Source organism: Numida meleagris, chromosome 1 (genome assembly GCF_002078875.1).
Source record: "Numida meleagris isolate 19003 breed g44 Domestic line chromosome 1, NumMel1.0, whole genome shotgun sequence".
Lineage (NCBI taxonomy): Eukaryota > Metazoa > Chordata > Aves > Galliformes > Numididae > Numida > Numida meleagris.
The window spans coordinates 152231296-152247102 of NC_034409.1; the positions used below are offsets into that span (position 1 = coordinate 152231296).

The window sequence follows — 15807 nt, forward strand, 5'->3', positions numbered from 1 at the left end:
AGAATTGGAGATTAAACTTTTCTTTCAGAGGTCACTGGCTCCTTATTCTGAGTATTCCCTTCACTATCTTCAGTCCTTTTCATAGTGTGTAATTTTCATAGAATTTAGTCACCTCTCCCAAAGCTCCCCCACTGATCTCTGTAACAACTTCAGGCATTGTCTTTTCTGATATCAGCAAAAAATATCATTCAGCTACTCATTTCTGGAGTGGAATTTGTGCCTAAATTTTGAAAAGATGGATTGAGAGTGAAAAGTAGGCTGCCTTTACTATATCCAGGCTAAAATGTACCCTAAACAGAACATAAAACAGAAAAGCTGGCAGCGCAACAGCTGGAAAGATTTTGTTTGTGAACGTTTATGAATTTTCAGCTTTATAAATTGTCATTCCTATAATTCTCTCTTTTGAGCTCTAGGACTGAGTTGTGTCACTGAAGCTAAATCAGTGTATGAAGTACAACTGTTCTAGGAGCACAAACTAAAAGAAAATGCAAACATCAAATTGCAAAATGATGTGAGGAGCTTCTCTGGTGCTGTGTACACAGTACAGCAGTAGTCCAGCCAAAATATTTATTTTGCCTTCTACATGCATGACTTTGTAAAAGGAAGGGAAAGTTTCAAGAAAATCTATGTACTAATGGTATCATAGACTGCCACTGTAGGTAGGGAGGACTGCTGTCTCAATCTTTACTGGCAGGAACAGCAGAAAAACTTCTCCTACTGCCCCAGAAGGTTTCACAATTCTGAGCAGGCCAAGGGGTTCCTGTTCTGCACTTTTCCTTACCCTGTCTCTGCCAGCATCAGTCTTGGCAGATTAATTCATAACATGTTATTAATGTGTTTTTTTTCTCTCTCTCTCTCTCTCTCTCTCTCTCTCTGTGTGTCATTAGAAAGTTTCTCCTGGTATCTAATCCAGCTCTTATGTAATCATAGTACCTCTTATCTTTGGTGCATAAAACAGAGAATAGATATATTCCACCACTTTAGAAGCTGCTTTTACCACCTGAACTTGTTTTATTTTAGATCTTCTCTTTCTTGACATTGTTCAGTCAATCCTTCCTTACAGGCCATATTTCCTAACCATCTGACTGCTCTTGGTCACAAAGTTTTTAATTATAGAAGGTCTGCCAAATCCAAAATAAAATAAAAAAGTAACAGAGAGACAGTTTACCAGGGCTTTGGTTTTTAAAGCATTCCTAAGCAATATCTAATGGCCAATTTCTAGCAGTACATGTGAGCCTAGGACTGGTGAAGGGATGATGTAGCTGACTATAAAAACCCATCTCACTCCAAAATTCCCAATTGGAGTGAAGCTAGGATATAGCCCATCTTTCTTAATGCCTTCTTGGGGCCTACAGAGGCTGTAATAAACAGAGTCAATAATCCCCTAATTTAGCAGTGAGTAATGATGGCAATGGGTTAATCCTCTAAGTGCTTCACCCATCTCAAAGAAACAACTAGCAAACAAGCATGGAATCCACTAGCTGTTTGTATTTTCTCCTTTTGTAGTTGCCACTGGCAATAGAAAATTACCATGTAAAAATTATAATAAAATACATGTTGATTTTAATCAGTAAATAATATACTGGTTTGAAAATAAATAACCCTAGCAGGAAAAAAAAAAAGATGTAATGAAAAAAATACGTGCTTTAAAAAAATTTTTAATTCGCACAGCTGCAGTTTCCTCTAATAGTGAACTAAAAGGACAGTAAGTAATAGGCATCTGACCCTTAAATCATTATATACCTTCTATTTATCAGCCCAGTGTTTGCTGCATCATTTCTCAGACTTCAAAGTATCTGGGAAGAAAGACTAAGGAGAAGAGATACTCATCTTTTCAACTGAAAGCATGTATTTCTGAATGACAAAGGACAACAGGCCATGTTCCATTGCTATTGCACAGCAGAAGGGCACTATGAAACTATCTTTTTAATGTAATAGCAAGTTGAAGTGCATGTGTGTGTGTTAATGTTTACAGGAAATAGAACATAAACTCAAACCCCAGTGAAAATGAAGTTATCCATCTTTCCATAAGACATAACATTCTGGTATCCCAGCTATTTCAGAGAAGGACAATGTCCTCAGGTGCCTCTAGGAACCAGTTCTGGGAGGCATTTGTCTTTCCTGTGCCCCACTGATTTTCGGTGCCAGAGATTTCTCATTTCAAGACTTTCCTCCTTACAAAGAAAGGGTTGGATTATTCTCTCATACTTACACAAATCAGGGGAAAAAGACCATGAATTAATACCAGCATTAAAGCAAAAAGAGGATAAGACAACAGCTTCACTAAATCATTCTTTATCATCCCTTTCATTAAAGGGAATTAGAATTAATTATTCCAGCTTGAAGATAAATGAATATTCCATACATATCTGAATAAAACCTTCTATTATACTTTTCTAGGTTTTCTCTGTGCTTGTCAGAGCCTCTATGAAGGAGCATACTAGATGACTTTTCCTTATATCTTTAGAAAACCCCTATATGTTTTAATTTAGAATCAGATCAAAATACTGTAGCTCAGTATTTTCCCTTTGTTAGGGGAAGTCATACAACATTTGAAGGACTTCAGAAGACTCAATGCTGTATTTTTAAAAGATTGAAGAACTAGAATCCTGAAGAATCAAGATATCGATGCCACACTGCTAACCACTAGATCCTGGTTGTCCTCATGTATCTACCCCCTGCCTCTATTTTGGACATCTGTAGCCAAGACCATTTTGATGTTGAGAGAGCTAACACCAAGCAGGATGGATTTCAGCCAGTCAGTGTCATTTGAATGCAAGAGTGGCATTAAATCCCAAATCCAGCAATTAGAACTTCAAAAAATATATATAGAATCGGGGAGACTGAAACTGGGAATTTAGAGACTGGGACACAGCCTCAAACTGATATGAAGGTGTGTGTTATATAGCCCCTTCCTACACACATACTCAATGGGCATGCTGTCAAGCCCTGACTATCCCAGTGTGTTCAGAGTATCAGCTTTCACTGAGCTCTAGGGAAAACTGATGAAGTTAACAAGGTAAAGGAGTGAGGGATGCTTTCAATTCCTTCAAACTGCCCTTTGACAAAGGAGAACAGCCTTTGCTTGGCTCAGTCACAGCTGGAGCAAGTGCCTCTTCCAGCCAGTACCGATCGCAGAGAAGCATTCACTGATTCCTACAATTAAGAGCATTTCTCAGAGGTCATTCCTGTTTCTTGAAATATAGCTGGAGGGTCATTCAGCTATGTTAGGTGATTACAGCCACATTCATGTCCCTCAGAACCACTTCCATCTTTTACACAGTATGAAGGCAATCCTGAAAGGAGGGAATACACTCAGACCCTCCTGTTTAATCATTTTTGCTTTGAATGAATCAACTAAAATGCAACAGAAATAGGCAGACAGCTCAAGAATGAAGCCTGGTCTCCAGTTTTGTTCGTTATTCTAGATCCTGGTTTAATGCAAGTTTGTCACATAACCCAGGGTTAAATTACTCGTTTTTTGAACATGCCCTTTCCTCTCTATTTTTTACAGATTAGCTTTTGGCTTGCTAGGTTTTTATGCTCCTCACTCATAAGCCTTAATTCTACACACAGTACACACATACATGCACACACATAAATACCTTTGCAGGTGCGTGTGGTACCCTCATCACCTGGTGCTATGGAGGGATTTCACTAGGCAGCAATATCTTTGCAAGACATATATTGCAACAATGGATTTTTCTGTGAATCTACCCTGGCCTAGGAAGCTAGTTAGGTGCTCTGCAAAATATTAGCCCTGTTGCCTGGTTACAACACACAATATTTCAGAGCTTGGACAAAATAGACCTAAGCAACCTTCTGCAAGAAATGATCTAAAAAAGAAAATCCCAGTGAACCCCAAAACCATTGTTCTGGTCTGAAACAGGCCAAATTCTACAGAAGACATCTTTGCCAATAATTCCAGTAAAACTAAGCTTTCATGTTACATTCACATTGACGATTAAGTCAGTTTGCATGAAAACTCATTTCTGAAAAGGTTAATTTGCACATTGCCTTGAAAATCATGAAACACAAAGTCAAAAACATTTAAGGATTTTTTTTCTCCTAGTGTGGCAGGACTTACCACTCCTTTTCTCGTGATCTGTCTTTTCCAGTTAAAAAAATAATGCTTGGAAATCAAAATTTACTTTTGCTAAATAAATATAAATGATAAGGAATCTAAAATCCTTGGTTTTGATAGCTTCATTTCATAGTGTTCATGTACTACATTTTCTTTAAAAAACCATGAAAATACTATGCAAACAATAGGAATATTCAAAACCATTCAAATATTGATACAAACCACTGTCTGTTGCTATGGTGCTGTACTCATTTTATATTCCCATAGAGGCTTTAATAACATTTTCTCTGATGTTTTCTACAAAAAAAAGGAAGTCTTAAAATGACTAGTTTTATTGTCTCTCCTGTTTAAGGAGAACTTAAACACATTCATTCTACATACATATATATATATATATAACATATACACGTGTATACCTCACCTTGCCTTTTGTTAGAGTCACAGGGACAGGACATCACCCTAGAAGTCAGCACTGAGCGTGTTAGACTATTGATCTTCACCTAGTTATAAGAAAGAATAAAAATGCTTACTTACAGGCTCATAAGAAGGGATATGCATGTCCTGTGGGGAAACACCCCCAGAAATCATTAACAATAGTCCTAATTTCCTTTTCCACCTGTGCCTAAGCTGACAATTAAAAGCAGCTGGTAGGGGAGGAAAATCCATTGGGAAGGCAGGTGTGAGAGGACTTAGAGATCTTTTGGGTTTACAGATTAAGAAGAAAAAATACTATGCGGAGAACTAATGGTAGAGAAGATAAATAAGAGACAAATAAGGGTTTTGTTGGTTGGTTGGTTGGTTTTTGTTAATTATTTCATTTGGGATTCTTGCCTTCTGGTTTTAAGTAGTTTCTGAGGCTGGTTCTTCTATATATTATCCTGTGGCTGTTTTAAGGCAACGTGGTTTGATTTATCTGTCTTTCAGGAGCTGATGCTGCTTTAACTGGAAAAGTGATGTCTCTATTCCCATGATTCTTTCTTTTTAAGGAGAGAAATTGTAGAGGAGTGTCCATAGGTATTTGGCGTACCTTTGGTTTTTCTGTGCTTTATAGCTCTCTTCTTCTGCAGTGGAGTAGTTTTGCCTTTCTTGTTTTTTCTCAGTGCCATAAGAAATTCTGGAGGATGAAAAGCAGTAAGCAAAAACTATGCCCAGATTGCCAGAGGAACAGGAAAGTAGTGAGGCTGAGAGGGTGCAGTGGCCTTGGGGATGAATGAAGGAGTTCTTGTGTCTTTTCATGGCATCTCAATTGCCATTTTTCTCTGTATGTACTGGTCCTACCAGTTGTTTCCTTGCACCTTTCCTTGCTCTCTCTTATCCATATGGGATCCCACCAGCTTTATAGTAACCTGTTTGTCTACAAAGCTCAGCTGCACTGTCAGGAAGCTTGAGTTGTTTGTTGTCCCCGACCAGAAGGGAAGCAGTGGCATTAGGGAGCAAGCAATACAAGGAAGAGATCAAGACTGACCATATAACTACTCAAATTATGTGATGGGGATATGCAACTCCAAATTCCCTGTTGGGTGGGGATTATTTGCTGAATTATACTGACAGGAGGCATTGTGGGTGCCTGTGATATGTCTACATAGAGGTAATCCCAAGGATGTTCTTGGTGCTCTTTGTGTAAATATAAAATTGAATATATATTTTTTTCAATGGGAGCCCCAAACAGTATGCAGGAGGGCACTTAAACTACATAGAAAATAATCCTGGGCTGTAAGAACTTTTACAGGCATAGCAGTATGGTCATCTGTCATACAGATTATATTTCAGAACAAAATTGCTGTCTAAAATGTAGAAATTTATGGCGTAACTATTCTGGCATAATAGTATTAGCAATGGGTTGTTACACTGATCTATATGCTACTGTACATGCACAAGTGAATTTCTCTGCATAAACAAGCTTTACAGAGGAAAGTGCAATATCTTTTATTGTTCCTTGATGAAAGACTGAAATGTAAAAAGAACAGCGTACACAAGCTGCCTCTTGAAAGAAAAACCACGGTGCTGAGTGTCCCTTTTCCTCTCAACAGACACAAAAGATTTGAAGGCAAGCCTGTTGTAGGGCTGCTTAAGTGCTCTCTGCCCCTTCTTTAATTAATGCACAGCACTGAGGAGGAACTAAATCCTCCTTGTTTTACTCAAGGAAGTGATCCCATTGACTTGAATTAATCTACCTGCAGGATTAGAATTAGAAGGATTAAGACCTCAGTGTAGCAAATTCATTTCACTCTTTTTTTTTTCCACATGCAAATAGTTGTCTCTCAATTGTCAGCGTGATTTGTCTGGTGGTTGTTCAGCACAATGAGTGCCTGATTCTGCTCCCTGACTGTTTCCTAGGCTCCACTGTCTCACAAACATGCTCAGCCTCAACAAGATAATTGGGATGGAAATGGAACAATAGGTGCTCTAACAATTATGTTTGTATGTACATCAAAAGGGACAGAAAATCATTCTCATAGGGAATTGTTATAGTAATTAATTAAATCCTGAGCTTCCAGTTTGCACAGGGGCTTTATAACTACTTGCTTTCCTTTTTATGTAGACAAGCTTTTGCTCACCTCTCTCCCCCACAGTGATGCTGAGGGAGAGATGCTGATACTTGATATGCAGCATGGGAAGTCTCACATTATTTTACAACTGATGTGACTATCTTGTGAAACCACTTTATAGCTGCTCTCATTAGAGTGTCTCTGCTGAGTTCAATAAATTACTCAGTGTTAAATCAGCTGTAACTGGGAACATATTTTGATCTGAAATGTCATCTTAGTATGTAACCTGTTATTTTAACATATCTAATCATTATTTTTGGTGGGGTCAATATTCACATTTTATTGTTTTTATCTAGATTATTGAAAAATTCAGTACAAGAGATTGCTACTATGTTTATCAGAACTCTCGTGGTGTCTAGAAACTCTCCCAGAATATTCCTGATTTTATTATGTATATTTTTTCTTTACAGCAAGACCGAACCTTTTCAGATCTTCTCTTTGATCATTTATTTGATCTGCCACTAAAGATAATTTTCCTTTTCAACTGAAGAAGCACAGGTTAAGAATTCTCACTATAGTGTCCAATTTTGTAATAAATAAAAATTCAATCTGATATTATGTATTGCTGGAAATGACTGAGAAAGGGAAGCAGTGATTTTTATGAGTTTATATATCATTGAATCATCATAGAATGATGGAATAATTTGGACTGGAAAGGACCCTACAGATCATCCAGTTCCAGTCCCTTGTCATGGGTAGTTTTGCCACATTATGCCATGTCTTAGTTTCATTTGTTTCTTTAATTGTTTTCTTCTGAGTGTCTGGTATGATGCTATGTTTTGGTTCCAGGAGAAAAACGAAGCTGGTAACGCACTGATGTTTGTAGTTGCTGCGTGGCACTGTTATACAGAGCCAAGTACCTTCTCAGAGAAGGGCCCAAGGAGCTGGGAGGGAACACAATTAGGACAGCTGACCCAAACTGCCCAATATATTCCACACCATATGACATCAAAGGAGTTTTGTGGCAGGTGAGTGTTCATCTGGCTTCCTTCTGCTGCTCAGGGGGCTAGCTGGGCTTTGGTCAGCGGGTGGTGATCGTTATTATTTTTTTTCCTTTTCTCTATCTTGCTAAATAGTTTTATCTCAACCTATGATTTCTACTTGATTTTGTTTGATTATCTCCCCCATCCTACTGGGAAAGAGGGAGGAATGAGTAAATGACTGTGTGGTGCTTAATGTTGTGGTTAAACCACAACATGCCACAAAGCAAAAAATGTAATTTTGAAGAGCACAGAAAAGCAGTTAAACTGTTTAGTTTTATTTTAGTAAACATATAATCTTTTGTTCATCACTTAGAATGTCTTCAAAAAAACTCTTTAATGACATGCTCTATTTCATGCATTTCTTGCTTTATAAGTAGAATCAGTGTATGAGTGTCTCCTGCCTGTATTGAAATGTTTATCCTACTGAATCTAGAGATGATTTGAAAAAGGGATCTCATTAGAAACAGCATATTTTGTGTAACCCTCAGAAACTGTAGGTGCTTTGCTGAGTGGTTGTCAGGCTTACAGCTGTGTTTTCTTATGCCAATCCTCAAAAAGTCAGTATGGTCCCTGTAGATGTGTCATCTCTATCTACATAATTGTGATTGAAGAGTAAGAACTCAAAAGCTGGAATGCTTGTCTGAATCAATATTTCTTGGAGTTTTAATGTTGGGTAGTTTGTGTTATTTTTGTTTGTTTTGTAATGCCTTGTCAGTAACGACCCTCCTGGCTTTGAGATTATGCCGTGTTGTCCTGATGTGATGGCAAGACTCATTTGATGGAGGTAAGCCAGTTCTCCCTGTGGAATTTTAGGATGCCAAGTTTAAAGAATAAGAATAAAGAAATTACCTGGCAGTTCTGTCTTTGTAGCAAGGAACATCCTGGAAATATTATAGATCAATTACAAAGTCAAAAGTATGCTCTAGCTTAAAAACATCAGAAGTTCCTGTAAGGAAACGTAACGAATATGATGAAATCCAGAGTCAGCTGTTGTATTCAACGTATCAACAGTTAGACATATTTGACATAGTAATAAAACAGACTAACAAATAGAGAAGTACGGATAAAACACTTGCTTTTACACTTAAAAGAACTGCTTGGACTGAGGACAAACAGCAGTTAACGAGTTATTACACGGTCATGGTACAGACACAAGCTTGCGTAGCTTGGGCTTGTACAGTAAAGTTGAAAATGTATCATCTTTCTGTTGATATTTCACCAGGAATGTCACAATGTCACAAGTTATTTGCTAAAACATTAATATAATTCACAGTAACTTTGTAAGATATCAAAGCAAATCTCTATTGAATTGCAACAAACATTTTACAAGTAAAATGCTCTGTAAATTAAATATTCATGCGAATGCGTTAGTTGTCTATCAAATCTTAAATTAAGGAACTGGTCTGGTGTCAGAGGATTAAAAAGGCTACTGGACTTCAATAATATTCAACAAAAACTCAGGTGCTGGTCCTTACAAATCTATCATCAACCAGTACTGGTAATAATAACTGATAATAAACTAAATAATAACTGATAATAACTAAAACTGCCCATTAGTTGTTGAGTAAGCAACACTTGAAAAAGTTGTGGAGGACCCTCTGGCCATGTTCTCAAACACTTCTGAGTATCCTGAGCTGAGAAGCCACATTCTTGCAAATAATGAACTGAGATTTCTCTACTCACAAATACCTTTTTGTTAGAGAAAAAGGCAGGAATAGGATTAATTACTGGGGTCCTTCACGGATGCTTTGTTTATCTCACAGCTAGACACCCTTGAGAGCAGCGTGATTGCACCTGTGTTAAGTACAGGCTATGTTGCCTTATAATACAATGTGTGTGTTTTAGAAAGAGTTAGCACTTTGTTGCTTTACCTGCACATCAAAACAGGAGGAATCTTGAAATATATCTGTAAGAAGCCATACTGCTCTTTCAGAACAATGCTTAACTTTTATTTTGCATACAATCGCTCACACACAAAAAATAAACTCAGAGAATATCCATTTAGGTCTAATCCAGAGAAAAAAGTTAGATGCCTATAAGTTATGTGAATAAAATGTCTTCTGAGAATGTTCTGCACTGTCACTGTAAATGGAGATGTCTCAGGATGGAATTCAAATCAGACAGCAAGCTAAGCAGGAAAATGTCTAGACTTAGCATAAAGATGTCTGAAATCCCATCACTCTCTAGAGCTCAGGGCATTTTAGTGTGCATAATGTTCTCTTCAATACACAGGTTCACATTCTTTCTTTCAAAGGTCTGTGTAGGATTGCATATGACTTCTTAAAAGCCAGTAGATCAAGTCCAGAGCTGCATTCCATACTGATTGTTGAAGTAGAATCATACTAGTCTTAGAGTATAGGAGTCTGATATTTCATTTCTAGTGATTCTTCTGACCATTATATAAAAAGTTCCTTTTTTCTGCTATTTTCTTGCTCCCCAGTGGTACTTTCAGGTTTGACCTGGGGCAGTACGCAACTTTCTATTCAGACGCTGCCTTGAGATCTGAGACTTGAACTCTCTCAGACACAGCATTGAATCAACGCAGTGTGGGCTGGGTGAATGGTATCCCTTCTGAATTATTGCAGAAGGTATTCCACCTTCTACTAGAGGAAGAGGTGTTTTTCAGCTATGTTTTGGAGGCTCTAAATTCATTACAGGTGTTGGGAATCTCTGAACACTCCTCTGGGATGTGTGTTTCTCAAAGGACTCAGCAGCTGACAAGAATGCCTGGTTTCTGACTCCCAGTGAGTTTTTGGTGGAGGGAAGAGGCTGAGTTGCTCAGAAAGGCCACTTCTCATTCCTGAATGAAACTGCGGGCTTTAAGCTTAAATTCCACTGGTACATACAGTACTTTACAATAAACTACCACAGATTGTACATGTGGAAGTTTCAATTACAATGAGTTCTATTCTTTCAGGCTGGTGCAAAAAGCTTTCTCAACATTCAAAGAGATAAACATTTTTGCTTGGAAAATTTTGAGCAATACAAGTGGTGAATGTGACCCCTCAAAAAAAAAAAAAATATTTGGAGAAGCAGAGAGAGAGAAGTATAGTATCTTATGGTGCATACTCAGTGGACAAGAGGCTCCTCTTTTTTATGCCCACTAAGGCAATAAATTCTGCTTAATGTAATGCATGCTAAAGCTAAATGAAACCATTTCTAATTCCTTGGTTTGAGGAAAGTCTAGGGAATAAGGAAAAATATGTGTGGCCATTTAGATATGTGATAGTAGAGTTATATTTTTAAATGATGCTGGAAGGCTTTCCTTGAAGTTAATTTATGGTGAACGTGCACAATATGCATCCACCACCAAAACAACTAAAAAATTTTTAATTTTAGCAGTTCTAGAATTCGTCATCATGAACATGATGAGATACACAAAATCTGGTACAAATGAAAGGGAGAAAAATGCAAGCACACAAACATGCTTGTAATGTGAGATTTATTTTCTGTGGTGCTACCTTACAGTCCTATTTCTGTAGCAGCTGTCTAAACTCATTTCAGTAATAAAATATACGCATCACATTCTTGTACTATTTTACACATTTCAAGACAAATATTCAATACTCATTCAATTCATTTTTCACTCAATTCATACATGTTTTCTCATATCAGAGTACAAATATAAAGGCAGAGGATATTAGAGTTTGAGATAAGACTATGGAGGTCAGAAAGGTTAAAGAACTCACGTTAAAATGTTTTATTGCTTCAAAAGGCTTCATTACAACTTTTAATGTATTACATGACAGGGTTTTTGTCATGAAAGAAAATTCTGAGATGGTCAGAATTTGAAAATTGGATAGTAATCACCATGATTTTTTAAAAGCAAAATCCATGTTGTAGCTATCAGTTCTCTTTTTTGTATTTCATAGCTAATTAGATAAGTATATATTTTAGATTAATGGTGTTCAAAAAGATAAAGTTGATTGGCTATCCCTCTTTTTTAATTCCTCAAAGTATATACATATGAAGAATTTCCAGCTTTTAGAACTGAGTTTTGAACATATTCTTCCTCTGAGGAGAAGTGAAGTTGATGTGTAATGCCTATGTAGTGTGTAATGGGCATCTAGTGCAATTTCAGATACTCTATGACACATGCTGCATGCATGTAGGGTTTGCAGGCATGACACAAGTCGCATCTGTAACCTCATGAAAGGTTGCACCATTTTGAAATGCCTGCTGGAAGGCAGCTTGGATGCGTAGTCTCCATTTCATACTTTAAAAAATGGTAACCTTCCCATGATTTCAGACTTGAAACTGAGCAAAATAAACAGTAAAGAAAATGTCGTATTTCTTTTATGACCAAAGGGGCATCACATACAACTCAGAGGAGGTGCTAGATAGGGCTAGCTAGCTGTGGGCATCCTCCTAACTGATGTCAGTGACAGCGGTTTTCACCACCATGACTACCACCACTGCAACCCTTATGGCATATTTTCTGTTTGTGTGTTTTCTGAGAGTTCACTCATTGGGGCAGCACCAAGTGAGGAAAACCAGGCAGTACCGGAGCTGTACTCAGCACAATATTGTCACGTTCATGCTCAAGTTTCCAGAAATCCTATACACAAATTTCTCTGTTCGGCAGATGGAAGAGCTGATGTTATGATGCTAATCGTTTTTCTTTCATCGTATTCACAGTAGTAATAGGATTCTATAATGAAGATCAGCATTTACCAGCTCTAGGGATCTTTACTTATTATAAGGGTAATTGATAATTATTTCTGGCGTATTTGCAATTTGAGATTTCTCCATATTTTTGTTTCTTAGGATACAAAATAAGGCTAGCAATCACAGTTATACATACCAGTAAATAACAGTTTACTGGAATAACATCTTTGGGCTGAAATGTCATAATTTACAACAATTTATGTGACAGGTAAATATGAATTTATACTGACAGCATGAGCAACAACCTAGGAGAATGACAGAAGCTTTCATGTTAAATTCTAAAATAAATTCCCTAATTCCTATGTCTTTTCCTAGCCTGGTAACATCAATAACTATTGAAATATTTTTGTATAGAGTATTATTTATAATATAATTTAATATTATATTATCTATAATCATTTTGGCTTGAAACATCACACTGGTGCCTAATGTTGACAACTGCTACAATTAATTGGTTTATTCTGTTAGAAAAAAAATAGAGGCTAAGTAATTCACACTACTTTAAAAAATATGATATAATTAACAAAACATAAGCAAAAATCTTCATGCGATACTCTCTGTGAAATTATCTATAATTTATTATAACTTCAAATGAAAATAAAGAGACCGTCTTATTTAACTTCACTGATTTCCAAACAGTCTTTAGGCACTAAAGCTACATCCTACACGTTCATTTGGTCTTTTAAAATATTCATGGAGCCAAATTAAGTATTTGAAATAATTTCCATGTTGAGTCTTAATATGAATATTAAAATCCCAAGGCAACTCAGAGCTTGCATATTTAAAACATCTCTTAAATTGACTTAAAACTTCTTAAAAAAAATGGTAATCTTGCTGGGTTAGAGCTTGGAACTTAAAATGTAAACAAGCTATTCAATAATATGACATATTTTACAAGAAAAAATTAAGGATAGATGCTTGGTTGGTGTCATGGTTTTGTGAGTTTTTTTGTTGTCAGTATTTTACATCATAACATCATGTTAAAGAGCTAATGTTCCGGTTCTGTGGGCTGCTGGTTTCTGGGTGCCTGGTTCTCAGAGGAGGCAGGGAGGAGCTGCATACCCCAGAGGACTTTGTGCTCAGAGGAAAAAGGTGGAGCTCCTCACAGGTCAGGAGACCCTCTCTTTGTTTGGTGCCCTGTGAGCGCGTGCTCCCCTGCCATTTTCCACCTGCAGCTTCAGAGTAAGGCCTTCGGTTTTGGACACACTCTCTCTCATTTTGTTTGATTTTGTTGGCCTTAATTCCAGTTGTATTGTGTTGTATTGTGTTATCTTGCATTCCGATATCATATTTAGTAAATTAATGTTCCTTCTCAGATCGTTGCTGCTGCTCTATTTTTTAGACCCATCTACTGTCTTCCTACCTTTCCCCCTTTTCCCCTTTTCCAGGCATAGGTCTGCGGGTCCCCTGCCTCATTAGTCATGGGGCCAGGCTGAACCAATCCGTAAACCACTGACACCTTCTTTTTATTTCCCTTCTTTTTTTTCCGGACTGGTGGGCCTGTGGGCCTGCTGTCCTCCTGTAATGGACACAGATAGATATAGAGACAGTTGTCTTGCTTATAGATTAATCCTATGCATGTTTTGCTATCCCAGTTAGAATCACAAAGAATTTCTGCATCTGTCTTACCTGTAGTATGCACTGAATTTAAAAGTATACGTTATATTTTACACAAGTTTTTAATTCAAATTACTAGCTGAAAATCAGAAGGATATGGGCTTCATCAACGCTCACCTAAAACAGAAAACACAGGTCAAGTAAGTGGATCAGCTAAGGTACCCAATACTAAAGTGCACAACAGACAATTTTTATAAGATTGCTTACTTTAACTATGCAGTTCCAAACAATTTCACAGCCCAAGCAGATTTTTACGTCTGTATAAAACACATCCACTTATAAAAAATAGTTTTGAACCTAATCTTACCATGAAAATATCTTAAATTGGGTGTTCAGCTGCCTCTAACATTTGCTATAGGACAGAGATTAGAGAGAATCAGCAGAAAGGTGGATGTGAGTTTTAAAAATATACTGAAAATTATATGAGCATTATATATGTGTACCTTACCCACACTCCAACGTTGTTTAAGGTGATTTTGTTGCATGTTAATAAATCTCCAACATTAAGGAGTACTCCTCGGTATTTTTTGTGCTGGTAATGCTGAAAGACTTTTAACAAACCTGCAGGACAAATTCTGGCAGACTACATGAGATAAATGTGGCAATCCATTACCCTAAATGATAAGCTGATGTTAGACTTGGTACTTCTCAAAAAATGGCTAAGAACAACATACTGCGATTATCTCTTTATTAAACTCAGCAGATATGTCTATCTTTGACTTTTGAAATTCATTTCAGACTTTCACATTTTATGCCATAGCACTAAATCCTTTTGTTGTGAATCTAAAAGGTTAAAGTAAACTTCAGCCTAGTGGAATACACTGTAGTTGTGCATAAACTGTAGTTTTGCTGACTTCCACCTACAGGTACAGAAACGCCGTGGACAAATAAGAAGATTAAGAGATTTCTTTTATGCCTTCTGTGAACACGCTGGTGTTCTGTTCTAGGCATTGCAATCTTGAGTTCAAAAATAGTATTCAATGCAATATCAAGTCTGGATCCCTTTGCCCTAAACAACCTCCAACACTATTCTAGTAGGTTTTGAATGCATGTCTTCACCTACATCAACTTTTAGGACTCACCATGCCTTAATTTCATTCTACAAAAACATCATGGTGTTGGGCCCTTCCCAGTACTTCAGACACTTTCAGTAGAGCTGGATGCACTTGGCAGTACGGATGCGGTCATGGAGTCCTGCCTTGCAAACACAGTGAGGCAATGGAAGTACAACCAGCACTAATTTGGTTCTCCTTTCTCTACTACAGATGCAAGGCAGTCAGCCTGTGCTCCTGTCTCACCTGAGCTCCTCTCCCTGAGCAGCAGGGATCCCCCCAATCCTTTTCTGAACCTTCTCTGCAGCCAGTGCTCTGAAAAATGGGGTATGCTTTTGTTCAATACTATCATTTTGTCTCTGCAAGCAGAAATCCTCTTGCAGTAGGAACAGACAGCTTTGAAGAGTAACCTGCTTACAAAGAAATGTCTTCTCAGCCCAAGTTCAAAATCATTTTGTTCTGCTAGCAAACAAAAATGTATGTTTGGACCCTCCAGAAGTTAAGTAAACCAAGATGGATTTAACAAAGATATGCCTTCTTGTTTTACTTTTTAATTTTTGATCTTTGCATTCTAATAGTTTTTGAAATTAGCAGGAGTCTTTGAGACATTCTACAAATCTGAGCGTGAAAAAGCACCTTTTTAACTCTCATACTTGTTCTCTCATCTCCATCTAAGATATTTAGCTGAGTGGCCTCTAGTTTCACATTTAAATAATGCAGAGATACCATGTACCATGTACCATGGTACTTCCTGCTCTGGCTGGCACAAGGAATTTTGCAGTAATAGTGCCTTCCCAGAGAAAGCCATTGATGCTATAATTTTTAGTCATTTGTTTTCAGGAAGCTTTCAGGAA

The 15807-nt window shown here is 37.3% G+C and overlaps 1 long non-coding RNA gene across 2 annotated transcripts; it reads left to right on the forward strand.

The window, feature by feature from the left end:
* LOC110398505 lies at window positions 4751-15461 on the forward strand. Of its 2 annotated transcripts, XR_002438729.1 has the most exons (5): window positions 4751-4831; window positions 5009-5098; window positions 7423-7601; window positions 8332-8400; window positions 15167-15461. It is a non-coding gene; the product is annotated as an uncharacterized LOC110398505 (long non-coding RNA). The 2 variants fall into 2 exon arrangements; XR_002438565.1 differs by lacking the exon at window positions 5009-5098 and having other exon boundaries at window positions 4752-4831.